The sequence below is a fragment of the Rhincodon typus genome, chromosome 21 (assembly GCF_021869965.1).
Source record: "Rhincodon typus isolate 14 chromosome 21, sRhiTyp1.1, whole genome shotgun sequence".
Taxonomy (NCBI): Eukaryota; Metazoa; Chordata; class Chondrichthyes; order Orectolobiformes; family Rhincodontidae; genus Rhincodon; species Rhincodon typus.
In genome coordinates this window covers 45,622,279-45,630,182 of record NC_063352.1, presented here as the reverse complement: position 1 = coordinate 45,630,182, position 7,904 = coordinate 45,622,279, and the positions used below count along the sequence as shown (strand labels likewise).

The following is a 7,904-nucleotide window of genomic DNA, read 5'->3' as shown; positions in this document are numbered from 1 at the left end:
CAGCTCTGCACCTTGTTATCTCTACTAAAGATAAAGCTAATTTCCTGAATCAATTTTTACTTCCAATAATGACTTCCATTCAAATAGCATCTTTGGTACAGTAAAAGCATCTCAAAACCAAACAATTGTAGAAGGAACACCCTCCATCCTTTTGGCTTTATTTCATTTATTTAAGACCTTATTCAGACGGCATGGATTCCATTAAAGACCTGATACAGTCTAAAAGCAGACTTTGCCTGACACTCAAACCCTTTAATTCTAGTAAACCAGTTGCTCATTTTCAACCCATCCTCCTCATTCTTGCAACAATACCCCTTTGAATTTTTTTTTAAAAACATTCTCAGGATAGGTATAATTGCATGGATCAACATTTATTGCCCAGAGGGCACAGTGTTAACCACATTGCTGTGGTTCTGGAGTCACATATAGGTCAGACCAGGTAAGGATAGCAGATCTGCTTCCCAAATGGACATATTGCTGTCTTTAGGACAATCAATAATGGTTACACAGCCATTCCAGGGCTTATCGAATTCAAACTTCCCCTATCTACCATGGCGAGATTTGAACGGCAGAACATTAGTACTCTGGATTACTAGTCTAGTGACATTACCATCACTCCACTACTTTCTCTTCATCTTACATTAGTTTGGTTAGCCGCTATAAAATTACTAAGTTTTTGTGAGACCCATGATTATCAGTACGGCCATTCTAGTAGAATCTGGTTTCTGAAACTTGGTTTTGTTCAAGTCAGTGAGTCATTCGCCATCGCCCAACATTGCATTTTGCCTGCATTATCAGTTACTTGTGGAAAGTTGTACTTTATCCCATCTGACTCACTTTCAAAATTGGTCAAAGTTCCTAAAAGGGCCCTGGTCTCCATCCCACTCTATTTCTTCTTTACATCAGCTGTCCTCCCACTCATCCAATCCAGTACAGATGATGACAAACCTAGTTTACAGGAACCATTTCCCCCCGAGACACACGTTAAATTCTCTCAACCTCCTGACTTCTTCCCATGCAAAGGCTCATTCACCAGGGCACAATGAAAAACGGCTTTCTAGATCTTCAAACGACACAGCTTTGCATCTATTAAATACTTAATCAGAAGTTTTAACATCACATCTTTTAGTTTGTATTACCTCCCTCAATCCTCCTTCCAAAATTAATTAATTTTTACTACTCTATTAATTATCATGTTCCAGATGTGCTCCAGTCTATTACACCCTTCCTAATCCTCTGTTTTATCTGGACTTAAGACTCTGTTAATGTCCTCATCATTTAAAAATTAAACTCCCCATTCAAATAAAGCTACCATTTGCCTTGAAGGTAGGTAAAAATTTATTTAAATAATTTTGAATCTCAAGAATGGACAGAGAATCTTTGTATCAACCACCTCAGTTGGTTTCAGTTACTTGTGACTTTAATTTTTAGGTTGTAACTACAGATAGTTCAAGGAAGAATCTATCATACACCTGAGATTTAATGTACTTGGCTTTAAGTAAGCGCTTCAGGGTTTTTATTCCAAAATTCTGGTCTGGGGCTAACATTAACTTTTCACTCTAAGATAACCTAATTTGCTATATATCCTTCCCTTCTCAGAAGCACTTGTCTACACAGTGATCTTATTTCAAAGTCTTTTTCACAGATTGCCCCACTCAAAAGTGACACTACATGTCCTCCTCTCTCAGCTATAGGTGTTTCCTTCAAAGGTTAAAAACAGAAAATTTTGTAACAAACCTAGAGGCCCCAGAATCTACCACACTGGGTCACAAAACTACCAAAAATAAACAAAATCCCATCGGTGATAGTAGGAACTGCAGATGCTGGAGAATCCGAGCGATGCTGCTTGGCCTGCTGTGTTCATCCAGCTCCGCACCTTGTTGTCTCAAAATCCCATCGGTATCGGTCAGAACCCATTCACTTACGCCCGGTCTCAAAAACTATTTTTAAACAGAAACCATGGCTATAGAAACACTTGCAACTTAATTACTAACTTGAGTTTGAGCTTGAGCTTGATTTATTGCTGTCCCATACTGAGACACAGTGAAAAGTGTTGTTTCGTGTGCTACACAGGCCTTTTGTACCATACAAAGTGCATCAGAATAACAAAACAGAGTGCAGAAAGACAGCGTTACAGCCGGGGGGCGGGGGGGACCAACATTAGCGTATGAGAGGTCCATTCAAATTCTTTTAACAGCAGGGAAGAAACTGTTCTTGAATCTGTTTGTATGTGTATTGAAACTTCTATATCCTCTGCCTGACAGAAGAGGGTGGAAGAGAGTATAACGGGAGTGGGAGGAGTCTTTGATTATGTTGGTTGCTTTCCCAAGGCAGCAGGCAGGATAGATGAAGTGAATGGATGGAAGGCTGGTTTGTGTGATGGACTGAGCTGTGTTCACAACTCTCCGTTGTTTCTTGTGGTATGCACTGAAAACCCACTGCATACCAATTTAAAAAAAACAGAAACCAAATTCACAGCAAACATTAGAAAATTATACATACACAGCTTACATCACAAATGAAGCTGTTAACAGGATTTTGTTGCTGACATAATAGAATGTGACTGATCAAGAACATGCGTGTGTTTGGGACAGGATTGCTATGTACTGCTCAACTAAATCAAACTTCAAATATCTTGTACTACAGCCTTTTCAAATATCTATTCAGTGATGTTAGCCCAAGAAAAGGTTTTTATAAGAAAATTGCCTGGCTTTGGAGCAGCATTGCCACTAATGGACTAAGACTACAAATTGACAATCTTTAAAAAAAGGTAATTAGGAACATTTAAATCATGGAGTTATACAGATGTACGGCATGTAAACAGAGCCTTCAGTCCAGCTCCTGGGGGAAAAAAATCATTATATTTCAGAAGGGGCAATTTTCCTTTATAGACTGAAAACACATTCTCAATCACAATCAAACAACAAGTAGTCAATTCAATTGATCTGATCAGCATTCTAATTAGGATAGTGAATTAACCATTATATTTATCACAGGTAAGTCCGAAGTGTAGAAACCTTACCCTTAGAGATAACGTGAAAAATTTGCAGCTGATTTCCAAAAAGACGACTATTCCAGGAAGTGGTTTGTCCCAATAAGTCTCCCAATACAGGAAAAAAAGTGTGCTAAGTGTTATGCTTGGACCAAGGATTGTATTGAGTGGGAGTGAATGGGAAGTGGCTTGCTACATTGGAATTCCACCGTCTGCTTCCCAGAGTCAGTAGGTTCATGGAGTTGAAAGTATATGCAAGTGAGATTTGATGATTCTGAAAACAATGAAATCAATCACAGCCTGTTCAAAAACAAAAATAACAAGCTATGAAAAAGCGTGTTTCCCGGATGCTTTAAAAATACAAATTTCAGGACATACAAATTATGTGTTTTCAGTGCGTTGGTTTTAATTTAAACAGGAAGATCTTTCATGGATAACAAGGCGTAGAGCTGGATGAACACAGCAGGCCAAGCAGCATCATAGGAGCAGGAAGGCTGACGTTTCGGGCCTAGACCCTTCTTCAGAAAAGCTCTTTCATGGAATTTGTTTTTAAAACTAATTTTTTTTAAATTCATTCACGGGATGAGGGTGTCACTGGCTAGGCAGCATTTATTGCCCATCCCTGATTGCCCAGAAGGTAGTTCAGAGTCAACCACATTGCTGTGGGTCTGGAGTCACATGTAGGCCAGATGATAATCAAATGGGTTTGAAAGACAAAAATCTCAACTATGTTCAAAAAGCTCTCCAACATTGATCAGTAGAAGAGACCAGGGAAGGGCTAGTGTTTAAATGTGCAAATACTGTACAACGAGGCACAGATAAAACTAGAAGAAAACTGTGGGAAATGTTCAACATTCCCAATCTGCTGTGGAGGTGAGCAGCAGGCTCTTTTCCAATGGGGAAAAAGGTTAATAGGAGTTTGATTTCATCCTGAGGGAATTTGGAAGAACCTGAATGGTTGACATCCCGAACCTCTCCCACCTACAGCACCACCTACAGGTGAAACTAGCCAGTGACGCCAATTCCTCGGGGGCTTTGCCAAGCAATGTTAACACACCACCACAACTGCTTATATTTATACACAGCCTTAATGTAATAAAAACCTCAAGGTACTTCACAGAAGCATTAGAAATCAATGAATGACCCAGAGCCAAATAAGTAGACACTCGTTAGGCAACAGAAAGCTTGGTTGGAGTTGTAGGTTTTAAGGAGTATCTTTAAAAGGAAAGAGCCAGATAGCAATATGGAGAGGGTTAGGGAGGGAATTCCAGAGTTGGAACTCAGGAGGCTGATAGCACAGTCTGCTATGGTGGAGCAGTTAAAACTGAGAATGCTGAGCTAGCATTCGAAATAGAAGTGTGCAGATATTTTGGAAGATTGGAGGACAATCCAGAGGTAGGGATGGGAAAGGCACTGAAGGGTTTGAAAACAAGAATGAGAACAACACTTTTAAAGACAACATCCTGCTTGACCAGGCCAATGAGATCAGCGAGCACAGCAACAGTGTTGGGGGAAAAGGGTGGGTGAGGAATCGGTCTGGCACCGATGTGGGGCAAAACACACACAGTGCAGAGCTTTTGATGACTCAGAGGGTATCCTCAATATCGGTTACTAGCCAATTAGAATGGGTCAGACTACAGGCAAAGACACGAACAAGGAGGGTCTGAGCAGATGAGCCAAGATGGCGAGTTGAGTGAGATGACGGAGGTGGGCACAGGTCATCCTCAAGATGGTGCAATTCTGTGGTTGGAAATTCACCTCAGTCAAATGTTACGCAAAGATTGAGACTAAATCAGCCTGTTCACAGTCAGTTACTAGGAAAAGAGTGGGATGGCAGCTAGGAAATGGTACAGTAAATTGTTGGAACGCCGACTTGGTGCTTCGAAATGCTGTTGATGGGGTTTAAACTAATTTGGCAGAGGAATGGATGACTTATAGACAAATGTCAAAGAAAAAACCAGGTCAGTCTGGCAGGCAGAGTACATAGAGTCAAGCTAAGGGAACTAGGCAAGATTGGATGGAATTTATTTTAGTGCATGGAGTCTTTGGAGTAAAGCAAATGGATTGAGGATGCTAATGAACATGTGATATGAAATAATTGCCAGAGAAACGTGGTTGACGGAAGGGGGTAGGACTGTCAGCTGAATATTCCAGGGTGTAGGATCTTCAGGTGAGACGGGGGTGGGGGGGGCAGGGGTGTGTGGGGGAGGTGGTTTAAAACAGAGGGGTTGGTTTAAACTATTGATCAAGGGAGTCGTTTATGGCAATAGGGAGGAATGATATTGTAGAAGGTTCTGCAATTGAGGCCATACAGGTAGATCTTAAAAAGAAGGCAGCAACCACAGTAAGAGAGTGCTATAGACACCCAGCCCCACCACACAAATATATATTCAGGAAAAGCTACAAGGGCAGATGCATAGGCAAATTTTAGAAGAGTCAAAACAACAAGGCAATAATAGATTTCAACCGCCCCAATATTAACTGGGATAGGAAAAAGTTTGAAAGGCTTAGAGGGGGTAAAATTCTTAAAATACGTCCAGGAGAGTTTAAGCCAATATGGAGAAAAATCCCCCGAGAGAGGGGGTGATGCAGGGCTTAATTTTAGGGAACAAAGCTGGGTCAGTGTCAGTGTGGGGAGCATTTTGGTGATAGTGACCATAACTCTAAGATTGAAGGTGGTCATCAAAACGGACCAGGGAGAAAAGCTCTTCAAGGGAAGAGGGGTGGGGGATGTGGTTTGTCGGCACATTTTAATATAAAAACTGGCATTTGGTCAAAGTGAACTGAGAGCAATTTGTTGACAAACGGACAAACCAGGGGAGACTTTCAAAAATGAAATAATGAGTGTGCTGGGTCAACATGTTCTCTTAAAGAGGACAAATGGAACCAAAGATTTCAGATAACCCTGAATATCAGGGAATGTACAGGATTAGATGGGAGAAAAAAGGGAAGCTTAAGGTCAATACTACATATTCAGAACATCAGAAGCCCTAGCTACACAATGCTCAGTATCATTTTCAAATCCACAGATGCTGAGGCAATCCCTGCGCATACACACCAAGATGGCAACAATATTGAGGCTTGGGTTGACAAATGGTAACATTTCCAACCCTCAAGTGCCATGTCATCACCATCTCCAACAAGAGAGAATCTAACGATCATCCTTTAACACAGACGGCACGGCGGCTCAGTGGTTAACACTGCTGCCTCACAGCACCAGGGACCTGGGTTCAATTCTACCCTCGGGCAACTGTGTGCAGTTTGCACATTCTCCCTGTGTCTGTGTGGGTTTGCTCCCACAGTCCAAAGATGTGCAGGCGAGGTGGATTGGCCGTGTTAAATTGCCCATAGTGTTTCGGGATGTTTAGGTTAGGTGGGTGAGACATGGGGAAATGTAGAGGTAGGGGAATGAGTTGGGGTGGGATGCTCTTTGGAGGGGCGGTGTGGACTTGTTGGGCCGAATGGCCTGCTTCCACACTGTAGGGATTCTATGATTTGTGATCACTGAATTCCTGACTAACATGGATTTAGCATTAAATCAGAGCAGCTCTCTATTCTAGCCATAAATATAGCGGCTACAAGAGCAGATCAGAATCTTGCGGAAGGTAACTCACCTCCTGTCTCCCATCTACATAGCACAGGACTATGATGGATAGTCTGCGATAAAAGGCAATGTTCCCCGCCAAGCTACATACCATCCTGACTTGGAACTACATGGACATGACTTCACTGTTTGTTGAGTCAAAAGACTGGAACTCCCTTTCTGACAGCTCTGTGGGCATTCTTACTCTCCGAGGACTGCAGCATTCCAAGGAGGAAAGTCACCAACACCTCCTTCAGGCCAATCAAGGCTGGGCAACGAATGAGGAAAATCCACATTTCAAAGGCCTCTACATTCTTCCACGTATTTTATTTTCCATGTTCCTGAGTCATTCAGGAAAATGGGTAGAATGTAACATCCTACAAGCTTGAGTTTTCATGTTACCAATACATCATTCACATACACAAGTATTTCTGTCTCACCTCTCTATCATTCAAACTTCTGCATCACATCTGCTATCTTGTATTATCATTTGGTCTGAAATACAGAAACTTATTGACTTGTTCCAGTGTGAAACCATCAACATTTTTAGTGTTTATATTCAATCCATATTCTAAGATTCTGGATTTTACTTGATCTGCTATTTTGTTGAGTGCCTTCGAGTCCTGCATTTAGTACTGTATCGTCAGTGCACCAAGTTTTATGTTCTTGCCTCCAATGGTTACTCCTAAAAGTACATCAAATTCTCTGAATATTTATATTCTGAATACAGACTGAATAATTTTCATAACAACCTTTTAGTACTCGCTTCTTCACTTGAAGCATATCTGATGTCTTTTCAGCCTGGATCTTACTTGGTCCCAGTACAGACTCTGGATAAATTGCTCAGCTTTGTTGTCGATGACAAAAGAGGTGGTGCTGTGGGTCAGCAGCAGCAGAATTGCACTCAACCACAATCTGTCACCTCATGGCCCAACATTCTTCTAAATCTGCCATTACTGTCAAGACAAGTGATCAAACCTAGTTCCGTGAAAAGTGCCAGAGATACCAGGCAAACCTAAAAATGAGGTTTTCACCCGAGGAGGCTACAAAACAGGATCCCTATTAGCCCAACAGCACAAGTAACAAGTGATAGACAAATCATCTGCCTCTTCTGCAATCTAACAACCAGATTAAAACTCTGCAGCTGTGCAATATCCAGGCTCTGAATGATGGAAGACAATTTAACAACAGAAAGAGGCAGCTCCATAAATATCCCCACTCCCAACAAAGTGCACAGCACATGACTGCAAGAGATAAGGCTGAAACATTTGCAACAATCTTCAGCCAGAAATGCCAAGTGAATGGTCCATCTTGGGTCGCCTAACATCA

The 7,904-nt window shown here is 41.5% G+C and overlaps 1 protein-coding gene across 2 annotated transcripts in view; it reads right to left on the bottom strand.

Moving 5' to 3' along the window:
• Positions 1-7,904, bottom strand: part of rhbdf1a (rhomboid 5 homolog 1a (Drosophila)) — a 226,002-nt gene that overhangs the window by 194,381 nt on the left and 23,717 nt on the right. The window lies entirely within an intron of this gene.